The sequence below is a fragment of the Ambystoma mexicanum genome, chromosome 5p (assembly GCF_040938575.1).
Source record: "Ambystoma mexicanum isolate Mex_15411 chromosome 5p, UKY_AmexF1_1, whole genome shotgun sequence".
Classification (NCBI taxonomy): domain Eukaryota; kingdom Metazoa; phylum Chordata; class Amphibia; order Caudata; family Ambystomatidae; genus Ambystoma; species Ambystoma mexicanum.
In genome coordinates this window covers 716,113,350-716,134,612 of record NC_090930.1, presented here as the reverse complement: position 1 = coordinate 716,134,612, position 21,263 = coordinate 716,113,350, and the positions used below count along the sequence as shown (strand labels likewise).

The 21,263-nt window shown below is 54.5% G+C and overlaps 23 non-coding genes across 23 annotated transcripts; 9 read left to right on the top strand and 14 right to left on the bottom strand.

The window, feature by feature from the left end:
* Positions 1 to 429: 429 nt before the first annotated feature.
* Positions 430 to 501, bottom strand: TRNAE-CUC (transfer RNA glutamic acid (anticodon CUC)). The gene has a single exon. It is a non-coding gene; the product is annotated as a tRNA-Glu (tRNA).
* Positions 502 to 841: 340 nt separating this feature from the next.
* On the bottom strand, positions 842 to 913 carry TRNAE-CUC (transfer RNA glutamic acid (anticodon CUC)). The gene has a single exon. It is a non-coding gene; the product is annotated as a tRNA-Glu (tRNA).
* An 893-nt stretch (positions 914 to 1,806) lies between these two features.
* Positions 1,807 to 1,889, top strand: TRNAL-UAA (transfer RNA leucine (anticodon UAA)). The gene has a single exon. It is a non-coding gene; the product is annotated as a tRNA-Leu (tRNA).
* A 904-nt stretch (positions 1,890 to 2,793) lies between these two features.
* TRNAE-CUC (transfer RNA glutamic acid (anticodon CUC)) lies at positions 2,794 to 2,865 on the bottom strand. The gene has a single exon. It is a non-coding gene; the product is annotated as a tRNA-Glu (tRNA).
* Positions 2,866 to 4,154: 1,289 nt separating this feature from the next.
* On the top strand, positions 4,155 to 4,237 carry TRNAL-UAA (transfer RNA leucine (anticodon UAA)). The gene has a single exon. It is a non-coding gene; the product is annotated as a tRNA-Leu (tRNA).
* Positions 4,238 to 5,152: 915 nt separating this feature from the next.
* Positions 5,153 to 5,224, bottom strand: TRNAE-CUC (transfer RNA glutamic acid (anticodon CUC)). Its single transcript has one exon. It is a non-coding gene; the product is annotated as a tRNA-Glu (tRNA).
* A 340-nt stretch (positions 5,225 to 5,564) lies between these two features.
* Positions 5,565 to 5,636, bottom strand: TRNAE-CUC (transfer RNA glutamic acid (anticodon CUC)). Its single transcript has one exon. It is a non-coding gene; the product is annotated as a tRNA-Glu (tRNA).
* An 890-nt stretch (positions 5,637 to 6,526) lies between these two features.
* Positions 6,527 to 6,609, top strand: TRNAL-UAA (transfer RNA leucine (anticodon UAA)). The gene has a single exon. It is a non-coding gene; the product is annotated as a tRNA-Leu (tRNA).
* Positions 6,610 to 7,925: 1,316 nt separating this feature from the next.
* TRNAE-CUC (transfer RNA glutamic acid (anticodon CUC)) lies at positions 7,926 to 7,997 on the bottom strand. The gene has a single exon. It is a non-coding gene; the product is annotated as a tRNA-Glu (tRNA).
* An 894-nt stretch (positions 7,998 to 8,891) lies between these two features.
* Positions 8,892 to 8,974, top strand: TRNAL-UAA (transfer RNA leucine (anticodon UAA)). Its single transcript has one exon. It is a non-coding gene; the product is annotated as a tRNA-Leu (tRNA).
* A 915-nt stretch (positions 8,975 to 9,889) lies between these two features.
* On the bottom strand, positions 9,890 to 9,961 carry TRNAE-CUC (transfer RNA glutamic acid (anticodon CUC)). The gene has a single exon. It is a non-coding gene; the product is annotated as a tRNA-Glu (tRNA).
* A 340-nt stretch (positions 9,962 to 10,301) lies between these two features.
* TRNAE-CUC (transfer RNA glutamic acid (anticodon CUC)) lies at positions 10,302 to 10,373 on the bottom strand. Its single transcript has one exon. It is a non-coding gene; the product is annotated as a tRNA-Glu (tRNA).
* Positions 10,374 to 11,267: 894 nt separating this feature from the next.
* TRNAL-UAA (transfer RNA leucine (anticodon UAA)) lies at positions 11,268 to 11,350 on the top strand. Its single transcript has one exon. It is a non-coding gene; the product is annotated as a tRNA-Leu (tRNA).
* A 904-nt stretch (positions 11,351 to 12,254) lies between these two features.
* TRNAE-CUC (transfer RNA glutamic acid (anticodon CUC)) lies at positions 12,255 to 12,326 on the bottom strand. Its single transcript has one exon. It is a non-coding gene; the product is annotated as a tRNA-Glu (tRNA).
* A 340-nt stretch (positions 12,327 to 12,666) lies between these two features.
* TRNAE-CUC (transfer RNA glutamic acid (anticodon CUC)) lies at positions 12,667 to 12,738 on the bottom strand. Its single transcript has one exon. It is a non-coding gene; the product is annotated as a tRNA-Glu (tRNA).
* An 894-nt stretch (positions 12,739 to 13,632) lies between these two features.
* Positions 13,633 to 13,715, top strand: TRNAL-UAA (transfer RNA leucine (anticodon UAA)). Its single transcript has one exon. It is a non-coding gene; the product is annotated as a tRNA-Leu (tRNA).
* Positions 13,716 to 15,031: 1,316 nt separating this feature from the next.
* TRNAE-CUC (transfer RNA glutamic acid (anticodon CUC)) lies at positions 15,032 to 15,103 on the bottom strand. The gene has a single exon. It is a non-coding gene; the product is annotated as a tRNA-Glu (tRNA).
* Positions 15,104 to 15,997: 894 nt separating this feature from the next.
* Positions 15,998 to 16,080, top strand: TRNAL-UAA (transfer RNA leucine (anticodon UAA)). Its single transcript has one exon. It is a non-coding gene; the product is annotated as a tRNA-Leu (tRNA).
* A 904-nt stretch (positions 16,081 to 16,984) lies between these two features.
* On the bottom strand, positions 16,985 to 17,056 carry TRNAE-CUC (transfer RNA glutamic acid (anticodon CUC)). Its single transcript has one exon. It is a non-coding gene; the product is annotated as a tRNA-Glu (tRNA).
* Positions 17,057 to 17,396: 340 nt separating this feature from the next.
* On the bottom strand, positions 17,397 to 17,468 carry TRNAE-CUC (transfer RNA glutamic acid (anticodon CUC)). The gene has a single exon. It is a non-coding gene; the product is annotated as a tRNA-Glu (tRNA).
* Positions 17,469 to 18,361: 893 nt separating this feature from the next.
* On the top strand, positions 18,362 to 18,444 carry TRNAL-UAA (transfer RNA leucine (anticodon UAA)). The gene has a single exon. It is a non-coding gene; the product is annotated as a tRNA-Leu (tRNA).
* Positions 18,445 to 19,348: 904 nt separating this feature from the next.
* Positions 19,349 to 19,420, bottom strand: TRNAE-CUC (transfer RNA glutamic acid (anticodon CUC)). The gene has a single exon. It is a non-coding gene; the product is annotated as a tRNA-Glu (tRNA).
* A 1,289-nt stretch (positions 19,421 to 20,709) lies between these two features.
* On the top strand, positions 20,710 to 20,792 carry TRNAL-UAA (transfer RNA leucine (anticodon UAA)). The gene has a single exon. It is a non-coding gene; the product is annotated as a tRNA-Leu (tRNA).
* Positions 20,793 to 21,263: the final 471 nt, after the last annotated feature.

Genomic DNA, 21,263 nt, shown 5'->3' with positions numbered 1-21,263 from the left:
GCTCCAAAGGCTGCACTTTCCCAGCAGACCACAGCTCTGTATGCAAATCAAGCAGCTACGACCCCTCCCTCCCCTGCTTTTCTCCTCCAAACCGGTACGCAACCATTTCTGCAGCCCTCTGCCCCAGGGTCCCGGGCAAGGTCTTGGTCTGATGAGGCTAGGGATGGTGGGCGAGCTCGGCTTTGGCAGGGCGACAGGACTAATATTTTCTCTACAGCTTTGGAAGAAAGAAAGCTTCCTTTTTGGGGCACAGGCCCACTTCTAGCGGCGACAGCTTCCGGTAAGGGACCATGCTGAAAAGATGCTTGGAGTTACCGCCAGGGGAGCCACGCCGCTATTGCCTGTGAGTGAAGCTACATTTGAAAGAAATATTTTTTGAGACGCAGTTGTTTGAATTTCTGTAAAAATGTCATTCAGTAAAAGCCTCTCTTCCCTGACCGGGAATCGAACCCGGGCCGCGGCGGTGAGAGCGCCGAATCCTAACCACTAGACCACCAGGGAGACCGCTGGACAGCTCGGGAAGGCCGGGCAGTGGTGTCCGAGTGCACAATGCCTGCAGGTGCCTCAAAGGCCAGTCCATTGGGGGACTGGGAAGAGAGGGGGAGGGCCGAGCAGATAGGTTCTCTCCAGCGGTGAAAAAGGAAGCTGCCTTTTTTGCGTCAAGGGCAGTCTTTCCGCAGCGACAGGAGAATGAATGGGACTCTGCCATAAACACGTTTTGCGTCGCGCTGAGGGCACTTCCTCCATTTTGTGCACGCAAATCTGCATCTGGGAGCAAGATTTCCGGTCGCCAGTTAACTGCATTGCTGTAAATAAAAATGTCAGTTGTTAAAAGAGCTCCTTCCCTGACCGGGAATCGAACCCGGGCCGCGGCGGTGAGAGCGCTGAATCCTAACCACTAGACCACCCGGGACGGTGGGTGCACCCCGTTGCGTGTCGCTCAGATGGTGGCGTCCGAGTCCAAAGGCTGAGGGCCTCTGCTACAATGGGCACCAGTGCCTGCAGGTCTTCGGGGCCGTTTCTGCTAATAAATAAATACATAAAGAAATAAAGAAAGAAAGAAAGAAAGAAAACAAAAACACTTGTGATGGTCTGCGAAAAGGGGAGCTTAGAGATTGAAGACAGCATCACTTTGGGAACGTTTGCGCTTTCACTTCCAAGCGCTGATATTCCTGTCTTGCTCTCCTGAAAGGACAGCCTTCCTCGCTATGAGCTTTTGTGGGTCAGTGCTGAAGCTCCCCCTAGAGGCTGCCGCTGAAGATGCACACTCACAACTAACCCTCCTTAGGAGAACTGCTTCGTGGGAGAGCACGTTTATTAAAAGGCGGCAGGCCATGATTGCCTGCGAGACACAGCAGGGTTACCATGCAGAGTTCAAAGGGGGCTTTGCTTGTACAGCAAGTGCCGGAGGGCAAGAAGGGATGACATAGGAGCTGCCCTTTTTTCGGGCTCGCACACCAAGGCCTGCACCAGCCTTCGAGGCTCAGCCTGCCTCTGGACTGCCCTAGACCACCTTTACTCAAAGCACACACTCTGGTCGGGGACTCGAAGCCAGGCCCGTGGCAGTGAAAGCACCAAATCCTCACCACTAGGCCACCGGGGAAACGACTGCAGCACCCGGGAGGTTTCCGCAACCGTACTTGCAGTCAGCTGGAGGCTATTGTAATGCTGTTAAGTGAGAGACGTTTGCCGCTCGCAAGCCAATTCCATCCAACCTCCTGCAGGGGGCACTCTGGGCTGGTTTTCCACTTGTTCGCCTGCTGCTGAAACAGCAAAGATTCAATTCGAAGCCCTTTGCAGCAGCTCACCAGGATGGCCGAGTGGTTAAGGCGTTGGACTTAAGATCCAATGGACAAGTGTCCGCGTGGGTTCGAGCCCCACTCCTGGTACAGGTTTTTACTCTTCTTACCTAAATGCGGCAGCAGCTTCGCACAAGCCCTTTCCTGCTGTCTGTAGGCAGTGCCCCTACCTCAAAGCCCTGAGGCTTGAGTTCACCTGAAAAGAGCAACAAGGAATCGTTGCCCGTAGACTCTTTTCCTGGAAAACCTTTGCATTTTTGTACCATGTCCCTCGCATCCCAAGCTTAAGCCGCCAAAGTTGGCAGAGCTTGTGCAACCCCGCCAACAGCCCTACCACCCCAAAAGAAAATTGGGCAGGGATTCCCGCCTCCGCTTCCGAAACGGGCTTCCAAACGGGCGATGCCCTGACGGGTCAGCCAGTCACCGTCTAGGCCCGGTACACCCCTGTGAATAATAGAGCGTCCAACCTCAAATCAGGCTACAGGGCCCTTCAGCCCATAGAAGGAGAACCTGTCAACAAACGGGGCGAGGGCAATGCTCGGGCCCCTTGCGAAGCCTTTGCCAAGCTCCAAAGGCTGCACTTTCCCAGCAGACCACAGCTCTGTATGCAAATCAAGCAGCTACGACCCCTCCCTCCCCTGCTTTTCTCCTCCAAACCGGTACGCAACCATTTCTGCAGCCCTCTGCCCCAGGGTCCCGGGCAAGGTCTTGGTCTGATGAGGCTAGGGATGGTGGGCGAGCTCGGCTTTGGCAGGGCGACAGGACTAATATTTTCTCTACAGCTTTGGAAGAAAGAAAGCTTCCTTTTTGGGGCACAGGCCCACTTCTAGCGGCGACAGCTTCCGGTAAGGGACCATGCTGAAAAGATGCTTGGAGTTACCGCCAGGGGAGCCACGCCGCTATTGCCTGTGAGTGAAGCTACATTTTAAAGAAATATTTTTTGAGACGCAGTTGTTTGAATTTCTGTAAAAATGTCATTCAGTAAAAGCCTCTCTTCCCTGACCGGGAATCGAACCCGGGCCGCGGCGGTGAGAGCGCCGAATCCTAACCACTAGACCACCAGGGAGACCGCTGGACAGCTCGGGAAGGCCGGGCAGTGGTGTCCGAGTGCACAATGCCTGCAGGTGCCTCAAAGGCCAGTCCATTGGGGGACTGGGAAGAGAGGGGGAGGGCCGAGCAGATAGGTTCTCTCCAGCGGTGAAAAAGGAAGCTGCCTTTTTTGCGTCAAGGGCAGTCTTTCCGCAGCGACAGGAGAATGAATGGGACTCTGCCATAAACACGTTTTGCGTCGCGCTGAGGGCACTTCCTCCATTTTGTGCACGCAAATCTGCATCTGGGAGCAAGATTTCCGGTCGCCAGTTAACTGCATTGCTGTAAATAAAAATGTCAGTTGTTAAAAGAGCTCCTTCCCTGACCGGGAATCGAACCCGGGCCGTGGCTAGACCACCAGGGACGGTGGGTGCACCCCGTTGCGTGTCGCTCAGATGGTGGCGTCCGAGTCCAAAGGCTGAGGGCCTCTGCTACAATGGGCACCAGTGCCTGCAGGTCTTCGGGGGCCGTTTCTGCTAATAAATAAATAAATAAAGAAATAAAGAAAGAAAGAAAGAAAGAAAGAAAGAAAACAAAAACACTTGTGATGGTCTGCGAAAAGGGGAGCTTAGAGATTGAAGACAGCATCACTTTGGGAACGTTTGCGCTTTCACTTCCAAGCGCTGATATTCCTGTCTTGCTCTCCTGAAAGGACAGCCTTCCTCGCTATGAGCTTTTGTGGGTCAGTGCTGAAGCTCCCCCTAGAGGCTGCCGCTGAAGATGCACACTCACAACTAACCCTCCTTAGGAGAACTGCTTCGTGGGAGAGCACGTTTATTAAAAGGCGGCAGGCCATGATTGCCTGCGAGACACAGCAGGGTTACCATGCAGAGTTCAAAGGGGGCTTTGCTTGTACAGCAAGTGCCGGAGGGCAAGAAGGGATGACATAGGAGCTGCCCTTTTTTCGGGCTCGCACACCAAGGCCTGCACCAGCCTTCGAGGCTCAGCCTGCCTCTGGACTGCCCTAGACCACCTTTACTCAAAGCACACACTCTGGTCGGGGACTCGAAGCCAGGCCCGTGGCAGTGAAAGCACCAAATCCTCACCACTAGGCCACCGGGGAAACGACTGCAGCACCCGGGAGGTTTCCGCAACCGTACTTGCAGTCAGCTGGAGGCTATTGTAATGCTGTTAAGTGAGAGACGTTTGCCGCTCGCAAGCCAATTCCATCCAACCTCCTGCAGGGGGCACTCTGGGCTGGTTTTCCACTTGTTCGCCTGCTGCTGAAACAGCAAAGATTCAATTCGAAGCCCTTTGCAGCAGCTCACCAGGATGGCCGAGTGGTTAAGGCGTTGGACTTAAGATCCAATGGACAAGTGTCCGCGTGGGTTCGAGCCCCACTCCTGGTACAGGTTTTTACTCTTCTTACCTAAATGCGGCAGCAGCTTCGCACAAGCCCTTTCCTGCTGTCTGTAGGCAGTGCCCCTACCTCAAAGCCCTGAGGCTTGAGTTCACCTGAAAAGAGCAACAAGGAATCGTTGCCCGTAGACTCTTTTCCTGGAAAACCTTTGCATTTTTGTACCATGTCCCTCGCATCCCAAGCTTAAGCCGCCAAAGTTGGCAGAGCTTGTGCAACCCCGCCAACAGCCCTACCACCCCAAAAGAAAATTGGGCAGGGATTCCCGCCTCCGCTTCCTCACGGCTTCCGAAACAGGCTTCCAAACGGGCGATGCCCTGACGGGTCAGCCAGTCACCGTCTAGGCCCGGTACACCCCTGTGAATAATAGAGCGTCCAACCTCAAATCAGGCTACAGGGCCCTTCAGCCCATAGAAGGAGAACCTGTCAACAAACGGGGCGAGGGCAATGCTCGGGCCCCTTGCGAAGCCTTTGCCAAGCTCCAAAGGCTGCACTTTCCCAGCAGACCACAGCTCTGTATGCAAATCAAGCAGCTACGACCCCTCCCTCCCCTGCTTTTCTCCTCCAAACCGGTACGCAACCATTTCTGCAGCCCTCTGCCCCAGGGTCCCGGGCAAGGTCTTGGTCTGATGAGGCTAGGGATGGTGGGCGAGCTCGGCTTTGGCAGGGCGACAGGACTAATATTTTCTCTACAGCTTTGGAAGAAAGAAAGCTTCCTTTTTGGGGCACAGGCCCACTTCTAGCGGCGACAGCTTCCGGTAAGGGACCATGCTGAAAAGATGCTTGGAGTTACCGCCAGGGGAGCCACGCCGCTATTGCCTGTGAGTGAAGCTACATTTGAAAGAAATATTTTTTGAGACGCAGTTGTTTGAATTTCTGTAAAAATGTCATTCAGTAAAAGCCTCTCTTCCCTGACCGGGAATCGAACCCGGGCCGCGGCGGTGAGAGCGCCGAATCCTAACCACTAGACCACCAGGGAGACCGCTGGACAACTCGGGAAGGCCGGGCAGTGGTGTCCGAGTGCACAATGCCTGCAGGTGCCTCAAAGGCCAGTCCATTGGGGGACTGGGAAGAGAGGGGGAGGGCCGAGCAGATAGGTTCTCTCCAGCGGTGAAAAAGGAAGCTGCCTTTTTTGCGTCAAGGGCAGTCTTTCCGCAGCGACAGGAGAATGAATGGGACTCTGCCATAAACACGTTTTGCGTCGCGCTGAGGGCACTTCCTCCATTTTGTGCACGCAAATCTGCATCTGGGAGCAAGATTTCCGGTCGCCAGTTAACTGCATTGCTGTAAATAAAAATGTCAGTTGTTAAAAGAGCTCCTTCCCTGACCGGGAATCGAACCCGGGCCGCGGCGGTGAGAGCGCTGAATCCTAACCACTAGACCACCAGGGACGGTGGGTGCACCCCGTTGCGTGTCGCTCAGATGGTGGCGTCCGAGTCCAAAGGCTGAGGGCCTCTGCTACAATGGGCACCAGTGCCTGCAGGTCTTCGGGGGCCGTTTCTGCTAATAAATAAAGAAATAAAGAAAGAAAGAAAGAAAGAAAGAAAACAAAAACACTTGTGATGGTCTGCGAAAAGGGGAGCTTAGAGATTGAAGACAGCATCACTTTGGGAACGTTTGCGCTTTCACTTCCAAGCGCTGATATTCCTGTCTTGCTCTCCTGAAAGGACAGCCTTCCTCGCTATGAGCTTTTGTGGGTCAGTGCTGAAGCTCCCCCTAGAGGCTGCCGCTGAAGATGCACACTCACAACTAACCCTCCTTAGGAGAACTGCTTCGTGGGAGAGCACGTTTATTAAAAGGCGGCAGGCCATGATTGCCTGCGAGACACAGCAGGGTTACCATGCAGAGTTCAAAGGGGGCTTTGCTTGTACAGCAAGTGCCGGAGGGCAAGAAGGGATGACATAGGAGCTGCCCTTTTTTCGGGCTCGCACACCAAGGCCTGCACCAGCCTTCGAGGCTCAGCCTGCCTCTGGACTGCCCTAGACCACCTTTACTCAAAGCACACACTCTGGTCGGGGACTCGAAGCCAGGCCCGTGGCAGTGAAAGCACCAAATCCTCACCACTAGGCCACCGGGGAAACGACTGCAGCACCCGGGAGGTTTCCGCAACCGTACTTGCAGTCAGCTGGAGGCTATTGTAATGCTGTTAAGTGAGAGACGTTTGCCGCTCGCAAGCCAATTCCATCCAACCTCCTGCAGGGGGCACTCTGGGCTGGTTTTCCACTTGTTCGCCTGCTGCTGAAACAGCAAAGATTCAATTCGAAGCCCTTTGCAGCAGCTCACCAGGATGGCCGAGTGGTTAAGGCGTTGGACTTAAGATCCAATGGACAAGTGTCCGCGTGGGTTCGAGCCCCACTCCTGGTACAGGTTTTTACTCTTCTTACCTAAATGCGGCAGCAGCTTCGCACAAGCCCTTTCCTGCTGTCTGTAGGCAGTGCCCCTACCTCAAAGCCCTGAGGCTTGAGTTCACCTGAAAAGAGCAACAAGGAATCGTTGCCCGTAGACTCTTTTCCTGGAAAACCTTTGCATTTTTGTACCATGTCCCTCGCATCCCAAGCTTAAGCCGCCAAAGTTGGCAGAGCTTGTGCAACCCCGCCAACAGCCCTACCACCCCAAAAGAAAATTGGGCAGGGATTCCCGCCTCCGCTTCCTCACGGCTTCCGAAACGGGCTTCCAAACGGGCGATGCCCTGACGGGTCAGCCAGTCACCGTCTAGGCCCGGTACACCCCTGTGAATAATAGAGCGTCCAACCTCAAATCAGGCTACAGGGCCCTTCAGCCCATAGAAGGAGAACCTGTCAACAAACGGGGCGAGGGCAATGCTCGGGCCCCTTGCGAAGCCTTTGCCAAGCTCCAAAGGCTGCACTTTCCCAGCAGACCACAGCTCTGTATGCAAATCAAGCAGCTACGACCCCTCCCTCCCCTGCTTTTCTCCTCCAAACCGGTACGCAACCATTTCTGCAGCCCTCTGCCCCAGGGTCCCGGGCAAGGTCTTGGTCTGATGAGGCTAGGGATGGTGGGCGAGCTCGGCTTTGGCAGGGCGACAGGACTAATATTTTCTCTACAGCTTTGGAAGAAAGAAAGCTTCCTTTTTGGGGCACAGGCCCACTTCTAGCGGCGACAGCTTCCGGTAAGGGACCATGCTGAAAAGATGCTTGGAGTTACCGCCAGGGGAGCCACGCCGCTATTGCCTGTGAGTGAAGCTACATTTGAAAGAAATATTTTTTGAGACGCAGTTGTTTGAATTTCTGTAAAAATGTCATTCAGTAAAAGCCTCTCTTCCCTGACCGGGAATCGAACCCGGGCCGCGGCCGAATCCTAACCACTAGACCACCAGGGAGACCGCTGGACAGCTCGGGAAGGCCGGGCAGTGGTGTCCGAGTGCACAATGCCTGCAGGTGCCTCAAAGGCCAGTCCATTGGGGGACTGGGAAGAGAGGGGGAGGGCCGAGCAGATAGGTTCTCTCCAGCGGTGAAAAAGGAAGCTGCCTTTTTTGCGTCAAGGGCAGTCTTTCCGCAGCGACAGGAGAATGAATGGGACTCTGCCATAAACACGTTTTGCGTCGCGCTGAGGGCACTTCCTCCATTTTGTGCACGCAAATCTGCATCTGGGAGCAAGATTTCCGGTCGCCAGTTAACTGCATTGCTGTAAATAAAAATGTCAGTTGTTAAAAGAGCTCCTTCCCTGACCGGGAATCGAACCCGGGCCGCGGCGGTGAGAGCGCCGAATCCTAACCACTAGACCACCAGGGACGGTGGGTGCACCCCGTTGCGTGTCGCTCAGATGGTGGCGTCCGAGTCCAAAGGCTGAGGGCCTCTGCTACAATGGGCACCAGTGCCTGCAGGTCTTCGGGGGCCGTTTCTGCTAATAAATAAATAAATAAAGAAATAAAGAAAGAAAGAAAGAAAGAAAACAAAAACACTTGTGATGGTCTGCGAAAAGGGGAGCTTAGAGATTGAAGACAGCATCACTTTGGGAACGTTTGCGCTTTCACTTCCAAGCGCTGATATTCCTGTCTTGCTCTCCTGAAAGGACAGCCTTCCTCGCTATGAGCTTTTGTGGGTCAGTGCTGAAGCTCCCCCTAGAGGCTGCCGCTGAAGATGCACACTCACAACTAACCCTCCTTAGGAGAACTGCTTCGTGGGAGAGCACGTTTATTAAAAGGCGGCAGGCCATGATTGCCTGCGAGACACAGCAGGGTTACCATGCAGAGTTCAAAGGGGGCTTTGCTTGTACAGCAAGTGCCGGAGGGCAAGAAGGGATGACATAGGAGCTGCCCTTTTTTCGGGCTCGCACACCAAGGCCTGCACCAGCCTTCGAGGCTCAGCCTGCCTCTGGACTGCCCTAGACCACCTTTACTCAAAGCACACACCCTGGTCGGGGACTCGAAGCCAGGCCCGTGGCAGTGAAAGCACCAAATCCTCACCACTAGGCCACCGGGGAAACGACTGCAGCACCCGGGAGGTTTCCGCAACCGTACTTGCAGTCAGCTGGAGGCTATTGTAATGCTGTTAAGTGAGAGACGTTTGCCGCTCGCAAGCCAATTCCATCCAACCTCCTGCAGGGGGCACTCTGGGCTGGTTTTCCACTTGTTCGCCTGCTGCTGAAACAGCAAAGATTCAATTCGAAGCCCTTTGCAGCAGCTCACCAGGATGGCCGAGTGGTTAAGGCGTTGGACTTAAGATCCAATGGACAAGTGTCCGCGTGGGTTCGAGCCCCACTCCTGGTACAGGTTTTTACTCTTCTTACCTAAATGCGGCAGCAGCTTCGCACAAGCCCTTTCCTGCTGTCTGTAGGCAGTGCCCCTACCTCAAAGCCCTGAGGCTTGAGTTCACCTGAAAAGAGCAACAAGGAATCGTTGCCCGTAGACTCTTTTCCTGGAAAACCTTTGCATTTTTGTACCATGTCCCTCGCATCCCAAGCTTAAGCCGCCAAAGTTGGCAGAGCTTGTGCAACCCCGCCAACAGCCCTACCACCCCAAAAGAAAATTGGGCAGGGATTCCCGCCTCCGCTTCCTCACGGCTTCCGAAACGGGCTTCCAAACGGGCGATGCCCTGACGGGTCAGCCAGTCACCGTCTAGGCCCGGTACACCCCTGTGAATAATAGAGCATCCAACCTCAAATCAGGCTACAGGGCCCTTCAGCCCATAGAAGGAGAACCTGTCAACAAACGGGGCGAGGGCAATGCTCGGGCCCCTTGCGAAGCCTTTGCCAAGCTCCAAAGGCTGCACTTTCCCAGCAGACCACAGCTCTGTATGCAAATCAAGCAGCTACGACCCCTCCCTCCCCTGCTTTTCTCCTCCAAACCGGTACGCAACCATTTCTGCAGCCCTCTGCCCCAGGGTCCCGGGCAAGGTCTTGGTCTGATGAGGCTAGGGATGGTGGGCGAGCTCGGCTTTGGCAGGGCGACAGGACTAATATTTTCTCTACAGCTTTGGAAGAAAGAAAGCTTCCTTTTTGGGGCACAGGCCCACTTCTAGCGGCAACAGCTTCCGGTAAGGGACCATGCTGAAAAGATGCTTGGAGTTACCGCCAGGGGAGCCACGCCGCTATTGCCTGTGAGTGAAGCTACATTTGAAAGAAATATTTTTTGAGACGCAGTTGTTTGAATTTCTGTAAAAATGTCATTCAGTAAAAGCCTCTCTTCCCTGACCGGGAATCGAACCCGGGCCGCGGCGGTGAGAGCGCCGAATCCTAACCACTAGACCACCAGGGAGACCGCTGGACAGCTCGGGAAGGCCGGGCAGTGGTGTCCGAGTGCACAATGCCTGCAGGTGCCTCAAAGGCCAGTCCATTGGGGGACTGGGAAGAGAGGGGGAGGGCCGAGCAGATAGGTTCTCTCCAGCGGTGAAAAAGGAAGCTGCCTTTTTTGCGTCAAGGGCAGTCTTTCCGCAGCGACAGGAGGATGAATGGGACTCTGCCATAAACACGTTTTGCGTCGCGCTGAGGGCACTTCCTCCATTTTGTGCACGCAAATCTGCATCTGGGAGCAAGATTTCCGGTCGCCAGTTAACTGCATTGCTGTAAATAAAAATGTCAGTTGTTAAAAGAGCTCCTTCCCTGACCGGGAATCGAACCCGGGCCGCGGCGGTGAGAGCGCCGAATCCTAACCACTAGACCACCAGGGACGGTGGGTGCACCCCGTTGCGTGTCGCTCAGATGGTGGCGTCCGAGTCCAAAGGCTGAGGGCCTCTGCTACAATGGGCACCAGTGCCTGCAGGTCTTCGGGGGCCGTTTCTGCTAATAAATAAATAAATAAAGAAATAAAGAAAGAAAGAAAGAAAGAAAACAAAAACACTTGTGATGGTCTGCGAAAAGGGGAGCTTAGAGATTGAAGACAGCATCACTTTGGGAACGTTTGCGCTTTCACTTCCAAGCGCTGATATTCCTGTCTTGCTCTCCTGAAAGGACAGCCTTCCTCGCTATGAGCTTTTGTGGGTCAGTGCTGAAGCTCCCCCTAGAGGCTGCCGCTGAAGATGCACACTCACAACTAACCCTCCTTAGGAGAACTGCTTCGTGGGAGAGCACGTTTATTAAAAGGCGGCAGGCCATGATTGCCTGCGAGACACAGCAGGGTTACCATGCAGAGTTCAAAGGGGGCTTTGCTTGTACAGCAAGTGCCGGAGGGCAAGAAGGGATGACATAGGAGCTGCCCTTTTTTCGGGCTCGCACACCAAGGCCTGCACCAGCCTTCGAGGCTCAGCCTGCCTCTGGACTGCCCTAGACCACCTTTACTCAAAGCACACACCCTGGTCGGGGACTCGAAGCCAGGCCCGTGGCAGTGAAAGCACCAAATCCTCACCACTAGGCCACCGGGGAAACGACTGCAGCACCCGGGAGGTTTCCGCAACCGTACTTGCAGTCAGCTGGAGGCTATTGTAATGCTGTTAAGTGAGAGACGTTTGCCGCTCGCAAGCCAATTCCATCCAACCTCCTGCAGGGGGCACTCTGGGCTGGTTTTCCACTTGTTCGCCTGCTGCTGAAACAGCAAAGATTCAATTCGAAGCCCTTTGCAGCAGCTCACCAGGATGGCCGAGTGGTTAAGGCGTTGGACTTAAGATCCAATGGACAAGTGTCCGCGTGGGTTCGAGCCCCACTCCTGGTACAGGTTTTTACTCTTCTTACCTAAATGCGGCAGCAGCTTCGCACAAGCCCTTTCCTGCTGTCTGTAGGCAGTGCCCCTACCTCAAAGCCCTGAGGCTTGAGTTCACCTGAAAAGAGCAACAAGGAATCGTTGCCCGTAGACTCTTTTCCTGGAAAACCTTTGCATTTTTGTACCATGTCCCTCGCATCCCAAGCTTAAGCCGCCAAAGTTGGCAGAGCTTGTGCAACCCCGCCAACAGCCCTACCACCCCAAAAGAAAATTGGGCAGGGATTCCCGCCTCCGCTTCCGAAACGGGCTTCCAAACGGGCGATGCCCTGACGGGTCAGCCAGTCACCGTCTAGGCCCGGTACACCCCTGTGAATAATAGAGCGTCCAACCTCAAATCAGGCTACAGGGCCCTTCAGCCCATAGAAGGAGAACCTGTCAACAAACGGGGCGAGGGCAATGCTCGGGCCCCTTGCGAAGCCTTTGCCAAGCTCCAAAGGCTGCACTTTCCCAGCAGACCACAGCTCTGTATGCAAATCAAGCAGCTACGACCCCTCCCTCCCCTGCTTTTCTCCTCCAAACCGGTACGCAACCATTTCTGCAGCCCTCTGCCCCAGGGTCCCGGGCAAGGTCTTGGTCTGATGAGGCTAGGGATGGTGGGCGAGCTCGGCTTTGGCAGGGCGACAGGACTAATATTTTCTCTACAGCTTTGGAAGAAAGAAAGCTTCCTTTTTGGGGCACAGGCCCACTTCTAGCGGCGACAGCTTCCGGTAAGGGACCATGCTGAAAAGATGCTTGGAGTTACCGCCAGGGGAGCCACGCCGCTATTGCCTGTGAGTGAAGCTACATTTTAAAGAAATATTTTTTGAGACGCAGTTGTTTGAATTTCTGTAAAAATGTCATTCAGTAAAAGCCTCTCTTCCCTGACCGGGAATCCAACCCGGGCCGCGGCGGTGAGAGCGCCGAATCCTAACCACTAGACCACCAGGGAGACCGCTGGACAGCTCGGGAAGGCCGGGCAGTGGTGTCCGAGTGCACAATGCCTGCAGGTGCCTCAAAGGCCAGTCCATTGGGGGACTGGGAAGAGAGGGGGAGGGCCGAGCAGATAGGTTCTCTCCAGCGGTGAAAAAGGAAGCTGCCTTTTTTGCGTCAAGGGCAGTCTTTCCGCAGCGACAGGAGAATGAATGGGACTCTGCCATAAACACGTTTTGCGTCGCGCTGAGGGCACTTCCTCCATTTTGTGCACGCAAATCTGCATCTGGGAGCAAGATTTCCGGTCGCCAGTTAACTGCATTGCTGTAAATAAAAATGTCAGTTGTTAAAAGAGCTCCTTCCCTGACCGGGAATCGAACCCAGGCCGCGGCGGTGAGAGCGCCGAATCCTAACCACTAGACCACCAGGGACGGTGGGTGCACCCCGTTGCGTGTCGCTCAGATGGTGGCGTCCGAGTCCAAAGGCTGAGGGCCTCTGCTACAATGGGCACCAGTGCCTGCAGGTCTTCGGGGGCCGTTTCTGCTAATAAATAAATAAATAAAGAAATAAAGAAAGAAAGAAAGAAAGAAAACAAAAACACTTGTGATGGTCTGCGAAAAGGGGAGCTTAGAGATTGAAGACAACATCACTTTGGGAACGTTTGCGCTTTCACTTCCAAGCGCTGATATTCCTGTCTTGCTCTCCTGAAAGGACAGCCTTCCTCGCTATGAGCTTTTGTGGGTCAGTGCTGAAGCTCCCCCTAGAGGCTGCCGCTGAAGATGCACACTCACAACTAACCCTCCTTAGGAGAACTGCTTCGTGGGAGAGCACGTTTATTAAAAGGCGGCAGGCCATGATTGCCTGCGAGACACAGCAGGGTTACCATGCAGAGTTCAAAGGGGGCTTTGCTTGTACAGCAAGTGCCGGAGGGCAAGAAGGGATGACATAGGAGCTGCCCTTTTTTCGGGCTCGCACACCAAGGCCTGCACCAGCCTTCGAGGCTCAGCCTGCCTCTGGACTGCCCTAGACCACCTTTACTCAAAGCACACACTCTGGTCGGGGACTCGAAGCCAGGCCCGTGGCAGTGAAAGCACCAAATCCTCACCACTAGGCCACCGGGGAAACGACTGCAGCACCCGGGAGGTTTCCGCAACCGTACTTGCAGTCAGCTGGAGGCTATTGTAATGCTGTTAAGTGAGAGACGTTTGCCGCTCGCAAGCCAATTCCATCCAACCTCCTGCAGGGGGCACTCTGGGCTGGTTTTCCACTTGTTCGCCTGCTGCTGAAACAGCAAAGATTCAATTCGAAGCCCTTTGCAGCAGCTCACCAGGATGGCCGAGTGGTTAAGGCGTTGGACTTAAGATCCAATGGACAAGTGTCCGCGTGGGTTCGAGCCCCACTCCTGGTACAGGTTTTTACTCTTCTTACCTAAATGCGGCAGCAGCTTCGCACAAGCCCTTTCCTGCTGTCTGTAGGCAGTGCCCCTACCTCAAAGCCCTGAGGCTTGAGTTCACCTGAAAAGAGCAACAAGGAATCGTTGCCCGTAGACTCTTTTCCTGGAAAACCTTTGCATTTTTGTACCATGTCCCTCGCATCCCAAGCTTAAGCCGCCAAAGTTGGCAGAGCTTGTGCAACCCCGCCAACAGCCCTACCACCCCAAAAGAAAATTGGGCAGGGATTCCCGCCTCCGCTTCCTCACGGCTTCCGAAACGGGCTTCCAAACGGGCGATGCCCTGACGGGTCAGCCAGTCACCGTCTAGGCCCGGTACACCCCTGTGAATAATAGAGTATCCAACCTCAAATCAGGCTACAGGGCCCTTCAGCCCATAGAAGGAGAACCTGTCAACAAACGGGGCGAGGGCAATGCTCGGGCCCCTTGCGAAGCCTTTGCCAAGCTCCAAAGGCTGCACTTTCCCAGCAGACCACAGCTCTGTATGCAAATCAAGCAGCTACGACCCCTCCCTCCCCTGCTTTTCTCCTCCAAACCGGTACGCAACCATTTCTGCAGCCCTCTGCCCCAGGGTCCCGGGCAAGGTCTTGGTCTGATGAGGCTAGGGATGGTGGGCGAGCTCGGCTTTGGCAGGGCGACAGGACTAATATTTTCTCTACAGCTTTGGAAGAAAGAAAGCTTCCTTTTTGGGGCACAGGCCCACTTCTAGCGGCGACAGCTTCCGGTAAGGGACCATGCTGAAAAGATGCTTGGAGTTACCGCCAGGGGAGCCACGCCGCTATTGCCTGTGAGTGAAGCTACATTTGAAAGAAATATTTTTTGAGACGCAGTTGTTTGAATTTCTGTAAAAATGTCATTCAGTAAAAGCCTCTCTTCCCTGACCGGGAATCGAACCCGGGCCGCGGCCGAATCCTAACCACTAGACCACCAGGGAGACCGCTGGACAGCTCGGGAAGGCCGGGCAGTGGTGTCCGAGTGCACAATGCCTGCAGGTGCCTCAAAGGCCAGTCCATTGGGGGACTGGGAAGAGAGGGGGAGGGCCGAGCAGATAGGTTCTCTCCAGCGGTGAAAAAGGAAGCTGCCTTTTTTGCGTCAAGGGCAGTCTTTCCGCAGCGTCAGGAGAATGAATGGGACTCTGCCATAAACACGTTTTGCGTCGCGCTGAGGGCACTTCCTCCATTTTGTGCACGCAAATCTGCATCTGGGAGCAAGATTTCCGGTCGCCAGTTAACTGCATTGCTGTAAATAAAAATGTCAGTTGTTAAAAGAGCTCCTTCCCTGACCGGGAATCGAACCCGGGCCGCGGCGGTGAGAGCACCGAATCCTAACCACTAGACCACCAGGGACGGTGGGTGCACCCCGTTGCGTGTCGCTCAGATGGTGGCGTCCGAGTCCAAAGGCTGAGGGCCTCTGCTACAATGGGCACCAGTGCCTGCAGGTCTTCGGGGGCCGTTTCTGCTAATAAATAAATAAATAAAGAAATAAAGAAAGAAAGAAAGAAAGAAAACAAAAACACTTGTGATGGTCTGCGAAAAGGGGAGCTTAGAGATTGAAGACAGCATCACTTTGGGAACGTTTGCGCTTTCACTTCCAAGCGCTGATATTCCTGTCTTGCTCTCCTGAAAGGACAGCCTTCCTCGCTATGAGCTTTTGTGGGTCAGTGCTGAAGCTCCCCCTAGAGGCTGCCGCTGAAGATGCACACTCACAACTAACCCTCCTTAGGAGAACTGCTTCGTGGGAGAGCACGTTTATTAAAAGGCGGCAGGCCATGATTGCCTGCGAGACACAGCAGGGTTACCATGCAGAGTTCAAAGGGGGCTTTGCTTGTACAGCAAGTGCCGGAGGGCAAGAAGGGATGACATAGGAGCTGCCCTTTTTTCGGGCTCGCACACCAAGGCCTGCACCAGCCTTCGAGGCTCAGCCTGCCTCTGGACTGCCCTAGACCACCTTTACTCAAAGCACACACTCTGGTCGGGGACTCGAAGCCAGGCCCGTGGCAGTGAAAGCACCAAATCCTCACCACTAGGCCACCGGGGAAACGACTGCAGCACCCGGGAGGTTTCCGCAACCGTACTTGCAGTCAGCTGGAGGCTATTGTAATGCTGTTAAGTGAGAGACGTTTGCCGCTCGCAAGCCAATTCCATCCAACCTCCTGCAGGGGGCACTCTGGGCTGGTTTTCCACTTGTTCGCCTGCTGCTGAAACAGCAAAGATTCAATTCGAAGCCCTTTGCAGCAGCTCACCAGGATGGCCGAGTGGTTAAGGCGTTGGACTTAAGATCCAATGGACAAGTGTCCGCGTGGGTTCGAGCCCCACTCCTGGTACAGGTTTTTACTCTTCTTACCTAAATGCGGCAGCAGCTTCGCACAAGCCCTTTCCTGCTGTCTGTAGGCAGTGCCCCTACCTCAAAGCCCTGAGGCTTGAGTTCACCTGAAAAGAGCAACAAGGAATCGTTGCCCGTAGACTCTTTTCCTGGAAAACCTTTGCATTTTTGTACCATGTCCCTCGCATCCCAAGCTTAAGCCGCCAAAGTTGGCAGAGCTTGTGCAACCCCGCCAACAGCCCTACCACCCCAAAAGAAAATTGGGCAGGGATTCCCGCCTCCGCTTCCGAAACGGGCTTCCAAACGGGCGATGCCCTGACGGGTCAGCCAGTCACCGTCTAGGCCCGGTACACCCCTGTGAATAATAGAGCGTCCAACCTCAAATCAGGCTACAGGGCCCTTCAGCCCATAGAAGGAGAACCTGTCAACAAACGGGGTGAGGGCAATGCTCGGGCCCCTTGCGAAGCCTTTGCCAAGCTCCAAAGGCTGCACTTTCCCAGCAGACCACAGCTCTGTATGCAAATCAAGCAGCTACGACCCCTCCCTCCCCTGCTTTTCTCCTCCAAACCGGTACGCAACCATTTCTGCAGCCCTCTGCCCCAGGGTCCCGGGCAAGGTCTTGGTCTGATGAGGCTAGGGATGGTGGGCGAGCTCGGCTTTGGCAGGGCGACAGGACTAATATTTTCTCTACAGCTTTGGAAGAAAGAAAGCTTCCTTTTTGGGGCACAGGCCCACTTCTAGCGGCGACAGCTTCCGGTAAGGGACCATGCTGAAAAGATGCTTGGAGTTACCGCCAGGGGAGCCACGCCGCTATTGCCTGTGAGTGAAGCTACATTTGAAAGAAATATTTTTTGAGACGCAGTTGTTTGAATTTCTGTAAAAATGTCATTCAGTAAAAGCCTCTCTTCCCTGACCGGGAATCGAACCCGGGCCGCGGCGGTGAGAGCGCCGAATCCTAACCACTAGACCACCAGGGAGACCGCTGGACAGCTCGGGAAGGCCGGGCAGTGGTGTCCGAGTGCACAATGCCTGCAGGTGCCTCAAAGGCCAGTCCATTGGGGGACTGGGAAGAGAGGGGGAGGGCCGAGCAGATAGGTTCTCTCCAGCGGTGAAAAAGGAAGCTGCCTTTTTTGCGTCAAGGGCAGTCTTTCCGCAGCGACAGGAGAATGAATGGGACTCTGCCATAAACACGTTTTGCGTCGCGCTGAGGGCACTTCCTCCATTTTGTGCACGCAAATCTGCATCTGGGAGCAAGATTTCCGGTCGCCAGTTAACTGCATTGCTGTAAATAAAAATGTCAGTTGTTAAAAGAGCTCCTTCCCTGACCGGGAATCGAACCCGGGCCGCGGCGGTGAGAGCGCCGAATCCTAACCACTAGACCACCCGGGACGGTGGGTGCACCCCGTTGCGTGTCGCTCAGATGGTGGCGTCCGAGTCCAAAGGCTGAGGGCCTCTGCTACAATGGGCACCAGTGCCTGCAGGTCTTCGGGGCCGTTTCTGCTAATAAATAAATACATAAAGAAATAAAGAAAGAAAGAAAGAAAGAAAACAAAAACACTTGTGATGGTCTGCGAAAAGGGGAGCTTAGAGATTGAAGACAGCATCACTTTGGGAACGTTTGCGCTTTCACTTCCAAGCGCTGATATTCCTGTCTTGCTCTCCTGAAAGGACAGCCTTCCTCGCTATGAGCTTTTGTGGGTCAGTGCTGAAGCTCCCCCTAGAGGCTGCCGCTGAAGATGCACACTCACAACTAACCCTCCTTAGGAGAACTGCTTCGTGGGAGAGCACGTTTATTAAAAGGCGGCAGGCCATGATTGCCTGCGAGACACAGCAGGGTTACCATGCAGAGTTCAAAGGGGGCTTTGCTTGTACAGCAAGTGCCGGAGGGCAAGAAGGGATGACATAGGAGCTGCCCTTTTTTCGGGCTCGCACACCAAGGCCTGCACCAGCCTTCGAGGCTCAGCCTGCCTCTGGACTGCCCTAGACCACCTTTACTCAAAGCACACACTCTGGTCGGGGACTCGAAGCCAGGCCCGTGGCAGTGAAAGCACCAAATCCTCACCACTAGGCCACCGGGGAAACGACTGCAGCACCCGGGAGGTTTCCGCAACCGTACTTGCAGTCAGCTGGAGGCTATTGTAATGCTGTTAAGTGAGAGACGTTTGCCGCTCGCAAGCCAATTCCATCCAACCTCCTGCAGGGGGCACTCTGGGCTGGTTTTCCACTTGTTCGCCTGCTGCTGAAACAGCAAAGATTCAATTCGAAGCCCTTTGCAGCAGCTCACCAGGATGGCCGAGTGGTTAAGGCGTTGGACTTAAGATCCAATGGACAAGTGTCCGCGTGGGTTCGAGCCCCACTCCTGGTACAGGTTTTTACTCTTCTTACCTAAATGCGGCAGCAGCTTCGCACAAGCCCTTTCCTGCTGTCTGTAGGCAGTGCCCCTACCTCAAAGCCCTGAGGCTTGAGTTCACCTGAAAAGAGCAACAAGGAATCGTTGCCCGTAGACTCTTTTCCTGGAAAACCTTTGCATTTTTGTACCATGTCCCTCGCATCCCAAGCTTAAGCCGCCAAAGTTGGCAGAGCTTGTGCAACCCCGCCAACAGCCCTACCACCCCAAAAGAAAATTGGGCAGGGATTCCCGCCTCCGCTTCCGAAACGGGCTTCCAAACGGGCGATGCCCTGACGGGTCAGCCAGTCACCGTCTAGGCCCGGTACACCCCTGTGAATAATAGAGCGTCCAACCTCAAATCAGGCTACAGGGCCCTTCAGCCCATAGAAGGAGAACCTGTCAACAAACGGGGCGAGGGCAATGCTCGGGCCCCTTGCGAAGCCTTTGCCAAGCTCCAAAGGCTGCACTTTCCCAGCAGACCACAGCTCTGTATGCAAATCAAGCAGCTACGACCCCTCCCTCCCCTGCTTTTCTCCTCCAAACCGGTACGCAACCATTTCTGCAGCCCTCTGCCCCAGGGTCCCGGGCAAGGTCTTGGTCTGATGAGGCTAGGGATGGTGGGCGAGCTCGGCTTTGGCAGGGCGACAGGACTAATATTTTCTCTACAGCTTTGGAAGAAAGAAAGCTTCCTTTTTGGGGCACAGGCCCACTTCTAGCGGCGACAGCTTCCGGTAAGGGACCATGCTGAAAAGATGCTTGGAGTTACCGCCAGGGGAGCCACGCCGCTATTGCCTGTGAGTGAAGCTACATTTTAAAGAAATATTTTTTGAGACGCAGTTGTTTGAATTTCTGTAAAAATGTCATTCAGTAAAAGCCTCTCTTCCCTGACCGGGAATCGAACCCGGGCCGCGGCGGTGAGAGCGCCGAATCCTAACCACTAGACCACCAGGGAGACCGTTGGACAGCTCGGGAAGGCCGGGCAGTGGTGTCCGAGTGCACAATGCCTGCAGGTGCCTCAAAGGCCAGTCCATTGGGGGACTGGGAAGAGAGGGGGAGGGCCGAGCAGATAGGTTCTCTCCAGCGGTGAAAAAGGAAGCTGCCTTTTTTGCGTCAAGGGCAGTCTTTCCGCAGCGACAGGAGAATGAATGGGACTCTGCCATAAACACGTTTTGCGTCGCGCTGAGGGCACTTCCTCCATTTTGTGCACGCAAATCTGCATCTGGGAGCAAGATTTCCGGTCGCCAGTTAACTGCATTGCTGTAAATAAAAATGTCAGTTGTTAAAAGAGCTCCTTCCCTGACCGGGAATCGAACCCGGGCCGTGGCTAGACCACTAGGGACGGTGGGTGCACCCCGTTGCGTGTCGCTCAGATGGTGGCGTCCGAGTCCAAAGGCTGAGGGCCTCTGCTACAATGGGCACCAGTGCCTGCAGGTCTTCGGGGGCCGTTTCTGCTAATAAATAAATAAATAAAGAAATAAAGAAAGAAAGAAAGAAAGAAAGAAAGAAAACAAAAACACTTGTGATGGTCTGCGAAAAGGGGAGCTTAGAGATTGAAGACAGCATCACTTTGGGAACGTTTGCGCTTTCACTTCCAAGCGCTGATATTCCTGTCTTGCTCTCCTGAAAGGACAGCCTTCCTCGCTATGAGCTTTTGTGGGTCAGTGCTGAAGCTCCCCCTAGAGGCTGCCGCTGAAGATGCACACTCACAACTAACCCTCCTTAGGAGAACTGCTTCGTGGGAGAGCACGTTTATTAAAAGGCGGCAGGCCATGATTGCCTGCGAGACACAGCAGGGTTACCATGCAGAGTTCAAAGGGGGCTTTGCTTGTACAGCAAGTGCCGGAGGGCAAGAAGGGATGACATAGGAGCTGCCCTTTTTTCGGGCTCGCACACCAAGGCCTGCACCAGCCTTCGAGGCTCAGCCTGCCTCTGGACTGCCCTAGACCACCTTTACTCAAAGCACACACTCTGGTCGGGGACTCGAAGCCAGGCCCGTGGCAGTGAAAGCACCAAATCCTCACCACTAGGCCACCGGGGAAACGACTGCAGCACCCGGGAGGTTTCCGCAACCGTACTTGCAGTCAGCTGGAGGCTATTGTAATGCTGTTAAGTGAGAGACGTTTGCCGCTCGCAAGCCAATTCCATCCAACCTCCTGCAGGGGGCACTCTGGGCTGGTTTTCCACTTGTTCGCCTGCTGCTGAAACAGCAAAGATTCAATTCGAAGCCCTTTGCAGCAGCTCACCAGGATGGCCGAGTGGTTAAGGCGTTGGACTTAAGATCCAATGGACAAGTGTCCGCGTGGGTTCGAGCCCCACTCCTGGTACAGGTTTTTACTCTTCTTACCTAAATGCGGCAGCAGCTTCGCACAAGCCCTTTCCTGCTGTCTGTAGGCAGTGCCCCTACCTCAAAGCCCTGAGGCTTGAGTTCACCTGAAAAGAGCAACAAGGAATCGTTGCCCGTAGACTCTTTTCCTGGAAAACCTTTGCATTTTTGTACCATGTCCCTCGCATCCCAAGCTTAAGCCGCCAAAGTTGGCAGAGCTTGTGCAACCCCGCCAACAGCCCTACCACCCCAAAAGAAAATTGGGCAGGGATTCCCGCCTCCGCTTCCTCACGGCTTCCGAAACAGGCTTCCAAACGGGCGATGCCCTGACGGGTCAGCCAGTCACCGTCTAGGCCCGGTACACCCCTGTGAATAATAGAGCGTCCAACCTCAAATCAGGCTACAGGGCCCTTCAGCCCATAGAAGGAGAACCTGTCAACAAACGGGGCGAGGGCAATGCTCGGGCCCCTTG